Source organism: Mixophyes fleayi, chromosome 1 (assembly GCF_038048845.1).
Source record: "Mixophyes fleayi isolate aMixFle1 chromosome 1, aMixFle1.hap1, whole genome shotgun sequence".
NCBI classification, from domain to species: domain Eukaryota; kingdom Metazoa; phylum Chordata; class Amphibia; order Anura; family Limnodynastidae; genus Mixophyes; species Mixophyes fleayi.
The window spans coordinates 210,287,474-210,301,138 of NC_134402.1; the positions used below are offsets into that span (position 1 = coordinate 210,287,474).

Sequence of the window (13,665 nt, forward strand, 5' to 3'; positions counted from 1 at the left end):
TTGGGCTTTCCACCTGGACATTCTACCAGTACCTACAGATACATAAACTACATGCAATGGTTAAATCTCTCTTGACCTCCCGTCCTCTCACCGCCATTGAGGCACTGTGCCTACGCCGAGCATCACGCCCAGTCTTATCTCCACTATCTATTCTGAACTCACTACCCTGACCAGGCCCTTCTATGATCCCCATGAGTTTGCTTGGGAACGTGACCTGGGTGACCCTCTCAACGACAACGACAGAGGTCCGCTATCATTTGATACTTTGGCACTTGACATTTTAAACAGTTTTTTACTTTGATGACAGCGTGTAAACTTATCTGTATGTAAAATAAAGTTATTTTATTCAAGATCCATCTGTCTACTCAATCTGTGAGAGGAAGGAGCGTGACTAACGAGGAGACCACTTGTTTTACACTGCAACAGCATTTGGGATACTGCGCTATTACAGGTATCTCTGGAGGTTAATTTGACCACTATACGTTTTTGATGGTTCCCGCGAGGTGACAGTGAACAGAATTGGAATCTTTCAACCTACATACGTCTGCTTGGTTATGAGGCGGAAAGAGGGCTAAACAGTGAGGAGTACACTCGCCTTCATATTTGAATAGAACTTGGGGCACACCGCTACTGTGAAAAAACTTGGAAGGTGTAAAGTTTGGACACGCAGTGCGGTAGTCTTCGTTGTGGTGACAACAGGCGGAATTGGAATCTACTAAACTTATATGTAAGTAACGGATTGCACTGTTTTCCTTTTATCAACATGAGAGCTTATTGTTATTTTCTTTGTAAATATATATAACGAGACTAACACCTTTGCTTTGAGGCACATTATTTTCACTGCAGTGTTTAATGTGGCAAGAAAGCGGAAGGACGGCTGAAGGCTGCTGCTAGCTTGCTGAGGAGGAGAAGGTTAGCTCAGGGGCTGTCAGTATGGCTGGGCTGGTTGATGGGCTGGCTGAGGGCTGGCCAGAGAGGAGAGGAGCCATTTTAATTAGCCTGTAGTGGTGGAGGGGGGAATCAAAATGGCGCAGTAGTATGATGAAGATTCTTCATGCTGCCATGTGAACATGACTTCTGTACTTAGAGTGAGGCTGAGATGTATGCTTCTACTTCCATGTCCATAAATAAATGTTATTATATACAATTTTTTTTAATGTTTTTTATGTAGCCCTTGAAACAAGGATGAAAAGGCAACATACTTTGAGAGATTTTTTCAATAAGAAAACAAAGTCAGATTCTGCTGTTGTATCAGAATTGCCCTTGGAAGGTTCAACACAGTCACTAGCACAACCAATCCAGTGTGAAGAAAGCAGCACGTCAATTGAAATAGAAAATCACAACAACTCCAATATTGCAGACAGTCTTCCGGAATGCTGGTCAGTGCAACAATATAAAAATTTTAAAGAAAAATATGAAGGCCTGGGAATTTGTAACAAAAAGTTAGGTTGTGAGTATTGTGCGAAATATGATTTCATAAAAGAGAAAAGTGTTCATGTGTCAAAAGAGTGGAAAGGTTTTCAGATTGAGGCATCAGGGAAAAACAGAATGGTACAACAAGCTTCTCTAAGGAAAAAAATGAAAGAACATTTTTCATCAAAGGCTCATAACATTTGTAAAGACAACTTCAAAATACGTGAGCAGGATACTATAACAAACGTAGTAGATACAATGAATAAAAAATATTTCAGTACTACTTGTAGAGTATTTAATACAATTTACAGCCTGACAAAAAGATGTAAACCATTTTCAGACATAGAAGATGAGATCGAACTGCAAATGAAAAATGGATTAGATATGGGAATAGGATTGCATTCACGTAAAACTGCTGTGAAAATAGTAGATTTCATTGCCAAGGAAATTAAAAAAGAAATATTTAGTAAAATTACTGCAAAAGATAAGAAAATATGTTTGATTATTGATGAAGCTTCAACTATATCTTGCAAACCAGTTATAATACTGTTCTTAAAAGTTGAGGACTCAGTTTCATCTCCAACAATTTTTGTTGAGCTAGTTGAATTGGAAAAACAAGATGCAGAGACAATATGTTCTTCAGTTCTGGAAAGCTTACATAAAATTGGGCTTAGCAAGAACTACTTACAAAAAAATTTAATCGGATTTTGCTCTGATGGTGCAAGTGTTATGCTTGGGCGAAAATCTGGAGTGAGCACTAGGATCACAAAAGATTTCCCAAACATAATAATATGGCACTGTTTAAACCATCGCCTCCAACTTGTTTTAGATGACTCAATAAAGGAAATAAAGCAAGTAAATCATTTCAAAATATTCCTTGATAAGATATATACTATTTTTCATCAATCCAATAAGAACCAGATTGAACTTACCAAAATATCCGAACAACTTGGAATTGAAATTATTAAGATTGGTAGAATTTTGGGACCAAGATGGGCTGCCTGTAGTTTAAGGTCAACCCTAGCTGTGTGGCGCGCTTATCCTGCACTACATCACTATTTTTCTTCAAATGCCAAGTACTTGGGTATGGCTACCCGTCTTAAAAATATATTTTTTTTAACTGATTTGGCATTATGATACTTTAAACGAAATTTCTCTGCTTTCCAATGCACTGCAAGCAAGAAATACCGACATAATAAAGGCTGAAAAGCTTGTGATTCGATCTATTAAAGCATTTGAAATGCTTGAAAAAGAAAAAAAGGTTAATGAATTAATTACTTCAGAAAGCTACAAAAAAATCGATTTTGTAGAAAATCATCGGTTTGTTGGCCTTCCTCGGAAAACACTCTTACAAGGCATTGTAACGAATTTTAAAAAAAGATTAATGGATTGTGGCCATTTAAAAGCAAGTTGTAGCCAATTTGATGATAGTAATGCATTACAATTTCTCAAGTTTTTGGAGCCAGATTACTGGAATATTGAAGAAGTAATAGTTCCATGGAAAGCAGCTGAAGAGCAATTGCATGTATTTAATACATTTTTCAATTACCAAATTGAGATTAATGAGTATCGAGATTTTGTGGAAAATGTGTTAAAAAGCAACGAGAACTATTCAATTCCTGAAAGTGTTCAAAGAGCTAGAAATATTGTCAGAACAATTGCTGTAAGTTCAGCAGAAGCAGAAAGGGGTTTTTCAAAGATGAACATTATATGTTCTGAGAAGAGAAGTCGGCTAACTGTTTCCAATATATCAAACATTATGATTATCGGTCTTATCGGCCTACCGCTGAAGGAATGGAATCCTACTCCTACAGTGCAAAGATGGTTAAGGGTAAATCACACAGCTGATGATGCTCGGATAAAAGCAAAGAAAATTGCAAGTGAGGACGCCAATCAAACAGCAATATGGAAATAACTTCACTAACTGTTTATGAGGTATTTAATATTTAAAACTTACGTTATACATAATCTAGTTGTTTTTACCTCTTTTACTGTTCTTATTGCAGTATTTAATGCGTGAATTGTTAGACTACCTTTCGGTTTATCTTTTGGTATAGTTAAAATGGTCATTAGGACATAGAACCTGTTGTTAATTTTTTTGAATCCCACCACTGGTAGTGATGATATATTCAAGATAAAGTTATACAGCGCTTTATATATATTTATCAGAGAAATCTATAATATAGGTTTTTAGACTGCGAGATGTGATTCAGTTAAATTTATACTATACAGCAATTGATGTTTATTGAGATCACCTCTTTATCTTTCAGAACTACTTTGGAGATTAGTTGTATCAGTATATACTACATAAAGAGATTTTGATATCCTATTAGGAGATTAATAATGAAGGGAATTTTCTCTTGATGTCTTAACAAGGAATTTCTTTTTCCCTGTACTGTTGTCGGGTGTTCGTTTTAACACAATACATAGACACAATTTACCACTTTTTAATATTTCGCATTTTTAAATGTATACAATAAAAGTCAAGTTTTATTCATACATGGATTTTACTGATAAGGGACTGGAGTGCCTCTTATGTTTTCTCTTTTCTCTCTCTATATGCTCTATGCTTAAAATTATTGAGAGTGCACCATATCTATCTTTGGACTAATTTTGTCACAAATAAATAGATAATGAGTGCCACCTGTGTGCGACCACATACCCATGTTACTTTGATCCTATGCTACCTGCTTCAGGATGCACTTTTTATCTTTTGAATACACATTATCATTTGGACTATGTGTGGCTGAGGGGGGTAAAAAAGCAAAGTTTTTTTAACCTACAAATATGAGGATTTAGTCAGCCAAATGCTGCTAGACCGTGCTTTGGGGTAAACTAATACTATTTAAGTACTCCCTCTGTGTAGTACATGCTGGGGTATTTTATTTCAAAAATGTGTTTGCAAATAAAAAAAACAGGTTTCTTTAAAAAAAAAAAATTCCTTTACAAACTAATAGAGTAAAAAATACACTTGAAAAATAAAAAAGTCACTTTTAAAAATAAAAAAGCATTTTAAAAAAAATAAAGCATTTTAAATACTGTTAGGGTAAAAAAAACAAATAACTCACCAGCTACTTGGCCAAAAGAGGGCGAATCCGTGTCTTGGACGTTTATCCCCTTTGACAATCTCTGCCGGAATTATCTGGCGCAGCTCCTTGTACGTTGTGTAGTCAATACGAAGAGGGGGGCCACCACCCGTGCGCTTTGTTGCCCTCTTTTCCTGGGCCATCTTCTCTTTCAGCCTCCTTTTAATATCGGAAAAGCGCTTGCGGCAGTGCGCCACTGTCCTCTTTAGTGGGCCCACCGCGTTACCAGCATCGCACACTCTAGCCCACAATTGGTGGCGCCGCCTTAGCGGAGTCCGGGCTGCAAGGTTCCCCAAGATGACCTCATAGCAGGGACTGATATTGTGCACCAGCACACAATTTTCATCATGGGAGAATCTGACATTTCTCCCTGATTTTGTCTTCCTGCCCTTTCCTGTTTCCTCAAACTCTTCCTCTCCCTCTTCTGCCCCCTCAACCTCCATCTCCCTCTCCTCAGCCTCTGCTCCCCTCCTCTCTCTGGACATGTTCACAAATAAATGTGAACCACACAAAACACAGAAAGACTTACAAACACAAAGGACAAACTACACTAACTACAGACACACTCTCAACACAGTCACACACAAGTAACACAGACAAAGGACAAATCAAATACAAAAAATACAAGACAGAAAATAAATGAGAAAATAAATGTACAAAACAGAAAAATACCACAGGACTACTCACACTTCAATCAGATATCGCTCCACCAAACTCCAACTCTCACCAACTGTCACCAAACCACAATCCTCCAAACTCCTCTCACAAAACTCCTCAAACCCCTATCAAAGAAAAAGTGGCAGGCCAGTGGTTTATATAGGGCTTGTGATGTCAAATCTCCGGACTTTGAAAATAGCCAATAGTAACAGGCCATGAGACAGGTGTAATTTTCAAAAAAACCGCCTTCACACGAAAGCGCCGTCATTTAAAGCAAAAGCGCCATGTTCTATTCAAAGCCGCCAGCGGCTTTGAGCATTACATCCCGCCGTGACATCAAATTGAAGATGAAATGCGCCCATTAGTAAATCCGGCTGTTTGCAATGCTTCAAGCCACCATGCATCACGCCCGATAGTAAATCTAGCCCCTTGCTTCTTGGTGTCATCAATTAATTTACTGGATAGGCCGTATTAATGCAGTTAAAATTAATATTCTCCCACGGCTTTTATATCTCTTTCAAACCCTCACCATCTGTATACTTCTATATGTATTTAAATTTCTCCAGCATGAAACATCCAAATTCATCTGGGCGGGTAGGTCGGCTTCAGGTTCTCCAGAGGTCTTCCCAGGGCGGTGGCCTGGGCATTCCAAATTTTAAACGATATTACCTCTCAGCCCAACTTGTTCAATGTGTCTTGTGGAACGGTCCTTCATCTAGAGTATGGGTTCCCATCAAGGCTGAGGGCATGGGTCTGCTTATCCCTGCTTCCCTTCTCTGGCTCCCAGGGAGTGGCGGTTTCGCACTCCCTGGCTATCTGGCATTCTGCCTCCAGACTGTTTGTCCTTTCTCCGCACCAACCCTGGTAGTCTCTTTTTTTTAATAATTCCCACCAGGCTTGCTACCAGCTGCCTTTTCTCCCTGGCATACACAATAATACCTAGACGATCTCTCCCATAGCATCATGTTCCCTCAAGTCTCTGACATCCAAGCAGCAATTGGGCTTTCCACCTGGACATTCTACCAGTACCTACAGATACATAAACTACATACAATGGTTAAATCTCTCTTGACCTCCCGTCCTCTCACCGCCATTGAGGCACTGTGCCTACGCCGAGCATCACGCCCAGTCTTATCTCCACTATCTATTCTGAACTCACTACCCTGACCAGGCCCTTCTATGATCCCCATGAGTTTGCTTGGGAACGTGACCTGGGTGACCCTCTCAACGACGACGACTGTATGGGAATTTGGGAAAATGCTGCTTCCAGCTCTATCTGTGTCCGTATAATGGAAAATGTTTACAAGCTCCTGTTCCGCTGGTACTATGTCCCTATTCGTATTTTTGTAAAATGCTGCCTGACTCTTCTGATAGATGCTGGAATGCATGCTATGGCATGGGAACGTTCTTTCATGTATGGTGGGACTTCCCAAAACTGACCCCATTTTGGCAGGATTTTAAATCTCTATTAGAGTCTATAATTCGAATCTCCTTTCCGCTGGATCCGGAATTCATTCTACTCCCTCTGGGTTACCCTTCAGCTACCAGACACCAGAATAAATTGGCCCGCCACATTATTTCAGCCATCACCTGTCAAATTGCTGCTCACTGGAAACAAACTGCTCCCCTATCCCTTACCATCCCTTATCACTGTAATTACCAGACTCTGGCATATCAACCACATGGAATTCATGACCAGCATCATCAATAATTCTTCCAAGTCCTTTAATAAAGTTTGGGACCCATGGATGTCATACTTCCAATAACGCTTCCCCTTTTCCTGACGCACACAAAAATGGTGCTCACTACCATCCTTTTCCCCCTCCCTTCCTCTCTCCCAAAGACGGACCCTGCCACTCTGTCCTTTCTCTCTCTCTTTTCTAGCTGCTTCTCTTCTTTTTTCTTTCTGAGTCCTTTTCTTCTCTCTACCCTCATCTCATTCTCCTTTCTCTAGCTCCTTACTTACTCTTTTCTTTCCCTCAATCTCTGTATAGCTACAAATATCCCCGGTCTTACGTGATTGATGTCTCTGTTTGACCTGCATATTCAGTTTTCTCTTGTTTAGCTTTATTTACGTTTTTGTACATTTGTTTGATGTACCTCTTCACTACACCATGATATAATATTGTCAGTCTTCTGTTTAAAGACCGTTTAATAAAAATACATTTAAAAAAAAATGTTAAACTACCCAGATAATTGTAGTACCTTGTATCATTTATGGCAGGTCGCAAACGTGAAAGCCTTTGAAAATATCTCTTTCAAGACAATGAAATCTAACACATGTCTTGGAGGCCTCAGACATGCCGGCCGAAGAGACAGTGTTATATGTTAATGACAAATTCAAGCTGAATAGGAAAATATGATATAATTTTCTCCAATATCATACTTATCAGAGGCATGTGTGGTATGCAGATAAAGGGGAACCTATGACCTGTGGTGTGGAGGTAAAATCATGTTTGTAAGTCATACTGGTGAAAAGTGACAGCATAACAAAAAAAACCTGACTTAAAGGTGTTTTCTCCAGCAGAGTCATAAAACCCTAATTTGCATTCTACAGATCTGTTGGTTCTGACCTCACAGGAAGGGGGACTGTGGGCCCTGCAGCTTGGTTTTAAAACTGTAGTGTAAATGTAAGTTTTTGTTCACTTTTGGGGAGTCAATCTGTTTGAAGAGTGTCCAATTTTTCCTGCTTCTCCCAGCACCAGAAACTTGATTATAAGTGAGTTATCAATTCTGTGTTTTATCCTTTTTATTTTAAAATAAACAATTGCATTATATTTCTATGCCTTTTATCAACTATTTTATCTTAAGCATTGTGGATGTATTTTCCATATTAAATTACACTTAATAAGTTCAGGTCTCTGTGTTCTTACGATTTCACGCTACAGTTTGGTCCAGACGCTACCTAATTGAAACGAGGAGAACATTGAGGTTTATGTTAACTCTGAGTAAAGTAAATTGTGCTAGATTAATTCTAGGGAGAACCAAAGGCTTCCTAAATAAGAGTGTCAGCTCTTCATAAAAACAACCTTGGTGGTGGCAAATTTGGTACCGCAAAGCTAGTGTGTGGCATAGATAGGGAAGGATTTAATAATTTTAGACAGACCAGGTGGTTGTTTTTTGGTTAATCCTGTGTCACACACGTGCCACGCAGGCTCAGGTGAGTGCTGTTCGTGACACTGACAGTTAGTTTCCTGACATAAAATCTCCGATGCTTACATGCCCGACAATAAGTAAATATAGACTGACCTTAAAATGACACGTAAAGTATCCGACAGTGTTGAGCTAAATTCCAAAGACAAGAAATCCCAAAATGCCGTTTTGACACCATTTAAATGCAACCGTCAATACAGGATACATGGATGTGACAGGATGGACCGCCTATGTTGTTGCTGTGAACCGGCTGGGCTTACTTTGCCACCGTTCCCTTTTGTTATCCTAAATGTGCCCTTGAACCGCAGTAGGGGGGCTTACAAATACTGCCACCACTGAACTCCTTACCAGCATCCAGTACTGGGTTTCTTCTGGGTAACTCATGCTGCTAGTGTACCCAGTTACTGGTGTACCTGGGCTTGTACTCCTGACCTCTTCCTATAGATCAGGGATGAGGTGGATGGATCCCCCCTGACCTATCACACTGGCCAGAGCTGCTGGGTAGCAGGCAGAGCAGTGGTACCGGAAAGCTGGATCCAAATCTCTGAACAGCCGGGAACAGATAAGAGTTGGGTCTAATCTGTAGGTCACAGGGATAGACAAGTTTCCAAGCAGGTCTTTGAAGCAAATTATGTTTATTTGCTCACCCTGGTTAAAGGTAACAGTGAGCAAGTCAGATTAAACAAAAAGAACAACTTTCAATACAAAACAGTGCTTTTTTTATACAGTTTGGACACAGCCTCACAGGGTAAGCCAGCCCCTTGAGGTATGAGCTATTTTTAGTATACGGTTGCAATGTGTTTACCCAAACATGGATTTACATGCAATGCAAAGCTAACAATATTTACACTTACCTGTGATATCCTAAAACTTGCTGTGATTTCCTGCATCTCATTTTAGACACAGGAAATCTAACAGTAAGTCTAGTTAAACATTCCTGTGCCTTCAGCTGCTGGACCCTCACACATCAAAAGGTCTAACTAGCATGAGATTAACGGGTCCTTTCTTCAGACAATTGCAGAATACACATTCCCAAATAAAAGTTACAAAACCCCAAACAAGTCATTTCCATACCAAAATACACAAATTACTTCCTCAACAAATTCTCATTGCATCAGGTATATACCTCAGAAATAATGCATTTCCTCTAGCAAAGTTAAAACAAAAAACAAATTTCTTCCCCTGGTCTCAGAAATAAAGATATTTCCTTTACACACAATATCAAAAATAAGTACATTTGCAATTATATAAAAAAGCGCCCTACACTATTTCCTTTAAATAAATTTATACCATAAGTTATTTATAAGTGATCCAGTCACAATGGCGTCTCGCTTTAGACAATCAAAGCTTCTCTTTACTATAATACCATAGTCTCCTATTGTTACTAAGAGATTCCTCTATTTTTAGATCGCTTCCCAACTTATAATAGGCAGGGACTCTTCACACATATTGCAATCTAGGAGACATAATTAGGAGGATACTATCTCACCTATCCTCAATTTTGGCACCTTATACACAGGTTTCTTAATGGGATTAGAATTGTCTACTTTAGAAACTTAAACCTCCTATTTTTATAAGAGAGCAGAATTTATTCAGTGTTATCATATTATAACAATATAAGTTTTATCACCACTAGAACTTGTTATCAACAGTGGACTATATATAAATCTTACCATAGGAATATATTTTGATTTGTATAGAGGCAGCTAAGCCATGCATTCTATTTTGCATTTTTAATTCAAAATAAGCACTTTTTAACTTTTTAATTATGTCGCTCCAGAAATCTTACACTTTCCATTTTGTTTTAACACATACCTAATAAAAACAAGAATTTTATTATTTGTTATTATGGAGTGCCCCAAAGTTATACACACTTCCTGTCCTACTATTATGTATTTTTTGTGTTTAGGGTGCACCCTTCAGGACTATATTGGTGGTACATCCTGAATAGTCATATACTTGGACTTATTAAGTGATTTCAGTTACTTAACATACCTGGTGCAGTTGTCCTCTTTCCCTCTGTTTTGTACAATATAAATATATACACAGTCTTTGTTGTAATGCAGAACCGTAAACAGTGTCTCTGAGGAAATTACTGGTATAGATATACACAGACTTTGAGGCAAATGCAATAATATAAACAGTGTCTCTGAAGAAATGCTGGTGCAGAGTCCAGTGATCACTGCAAAGCCCCAAAAGAGAGCAATAGCTAGTTATCACAGTTCATGCCTGGGAATACTCAGTTGAGCTATATGAATAGCATGCAAATGAAAACCATATAACAGGAGCCAGGAGACAAAGTAATGCAGAACCAGGAACTACTGATCAGGTATTTCTGAGCTTATAGAGCACAGATACAGGAACCAGGACGCTATCACTGGCAATGAGTGCAGGACAGGTGAGGGTATATATAGTCTTCCCATCAGCACTCAGAGAAAGACACACCTGAAGTGCATAGATCTGAGTAATCATCAGAATGAATGACAGATATAAAGCTAACAGTTGACTTCTCTGTATCAAGTGGCTTGCTAAGAATACCCCCCCCCCCACCCCCTCCAATTCTGAACTAGTCAGCTGGACTGATTTTTTGCATTCAAAGCTAGCTGGTGCTTTCATATTTGACTACTCCCCTCCTGACTCTCTGTCCAGGTCAGACTTGATATGTCACATGACAGGTGACACATCACAACAAGTAGATACATCCAAACTTAGCCAGTATGTATGGGACCTAAATCACTGGTATACTGTAAGAAGATAAGTGGTGGTATTTTTATTTTCTGAAAGGTGATATTATTATTATACATTTATTTATGAGGCGCCATAGATTCAGTAGTCATGGATACATAGGCAAGTAATAAATAGATGAGCTAATACATATAAGTACCACAGATGGGTGTGAGTAATGCTATGGGGACTCACAGAGTGCAGCAAAAGACGATATACGAAGGAGTCAGACAGTGGACAGACATGGGTAGAGAGGTCCCTGCCTGAGAGAACTTACATTCTAGAGGGAGTGGAGATGAGAGACAGCAGGAGTAACTGGGAGAAAATGGAGATGGGAGATGAAGGAAGAGGAGGTGTTATGCAATGACCATGACAACCACAAATGTGTCATATGATTGTAGTGTATATAGTTTATGATAGTACCTGGCGATATAGAAAAAGAACATTCAGAGAGCAACTTCCACTTCTTTATTTAGAAAAAGAACTGTTATGTACTTGCCCTTAGATTTGCCCTCATTCAAGATGGCCGTGATTGCCTCATGAAGTTTCCATCTTGGATCTCTGTTATGAACTTGCCCTTACAATAGCCCTTATCCAAGATGGCCGAGACTGTCTCATGAAGATTCCATCTTGGATCACATTTCCTGTTTGGGCCTAGAAAAGGCACTTCCTGTTATGAAGCCTTTGCACGAGTATTGTGTTTGTATCTGACCCAGATGCTTCCACAGAACCTTGCTTCCTTGTGATTTGGACTACAAGTACTTGATTCTTCCACCAGACCTTTATCCTCTTGTGACTTTGGACTTTATTTGTTGGACACTGGAGATTTATTTATATACCAAAATAAATCCTGTTTATTTCAGAAATACCTGGCTATTGGGTTCCGTTTGTGATACCAGAAGTGTGACAAGAACATTGCAAACTTATGTAAAGGAAGCTAGGTCTTGACTGTCTATGTTTTAAGAAGATCTTTATGCTGAATAAACTGTGTATTGTGTGTTACTGTTTGGGCTCCTGTCTGCATCCTGACCACTACACAGCATATTGGCAACAAGGATTTCCCTTTTTCCACTTGCACCATTCCTTCCATATCTGGGTGAGCCTACAATACCTTTTACTGCATGGCTTAGAGTGAAAACTACTTGCTTGTAATTAATGCTACAGAACCCTCAAGACCCATCACACTGCAGATTACTAGATAGCATGCTAAAAAAGTGCAGTGCAGCAATTGCAAAAAGAAACAACATTTTTCAAAATGTATTGGAGTAATCAGTCTTAAACTTATTATACCTGAAGTTACTGTGTTGAAAACACAAATACATGCATTGCTGATAAAATAAAGTGCACAGTACATATTGATACTCATACCCCATTCATACTGCACCAAAATCCCGGGTTTTTGCCGGGGCGAGCTCAAACGACCCGGGTCTTGGTGCAGTATGAATGGTACAAGTCAAAAATCCCGGGTCTAAAAACCCAGGTCTTCAACCCGGGATTTATCGAGGGGTAATTCCTGGGTCGGACCCGGGTTGCCTGCACTATGAATGGTGCAATGGTTTGTTTTTTGTTTTTTTCTTCTGTTTAATAAACATTTTATTCTGTCATGTTCTGCATTAAGGGCCTTAAATATCAGGCTGCAGGGTGACAAACGTAACACCGCTGTAATTTCCATGCAGTGTCTGGAGGTAATAATCACCCTGAAGTGCATACATTACATCTTCTGTGAGGTCTCTGTAAAAACCCATCAATTGTTGGAGAAATCCATTTGCCATGTCAGGATGAGGCAGGACATACAACGACTTTTACTGGTGGTAACTCATTTCCCATTACATTAAGCAGCAGTACACTGAAGGTTCCCCATGAAACCAGGGCATTGACTGTATTCTCAAGAGAGATTTCTGATGGTTACATTGCTTCTGTCCAGCTTCAGTTACTGTGCTACGTTATTTATTTACAATGACAGGAACTTTGTGAAGCTTTGTGTATAGGGACTGTCCAGTATATGGTTAAACCAGGACCGACCTGGAAATGGAGACACCCGATTGTCCAAAATCAGTGTGACACATGCAGTGTCATTGTGAAAACAACTTACAGAATGTTCCATAGGTCTGTAATTACTAGGAGGAAATGATATGCTAATATATTCCACTACTAGTAAGGAGACTGGAAAAACTCACCTCTGGAAAACTGCTATAAGAGGATGTTCCATTAAGACTTTTCCACTGCATGAGTCTTAACTCAAACAAAACAGGCAACTGTAACCTATTAACGCACATTAGAGTGAATCAAAGTTAATAACTATTGCTAAACCTTCTTAAAATAGCCAACACCATTTTTGTTTTTGCCAGAGTATATCACTATGTATAGGACTGCAGGCCTTTCTGGCAGCAAAGTAGTTAACTCCCACACAAGCCAAATTTCAAAGTCTGTCTTTTGATGCTTTCTCCCATCCTCAAACCCTTTCAGTCCTAGCGCAGCTCACAAGATGAGGAGTGTGCCTGGCCTGCAAGAGTATAGTGATTGTTCAGTCGGAGGATTTAGAAGAACAGGCTATAAAGTGTGGAGAATGCCCCCTCTGCCTAACTTTTGCACATTCTTGATGTCAGGCTGGGAGGGAGCGCTAGTTCTCTAG

At 39.3% G+C, this 13,665-nt stretch overlaps 1 pseudogene; it reads left to right on the forward strand.

Moving 5' to 3' along the window:
• Nucleotides 1–1,185: 1,185 nt before the first annotated feature.
• Nucleotides 1,186–3,701, forward strand: LOC142144274 (E3 SUMO-protein ligase KIAA1586-like; annotated as a pseudogene).
• Nucleotides 3,702–13,665: the final 9,964 nt, after the last annotated feature.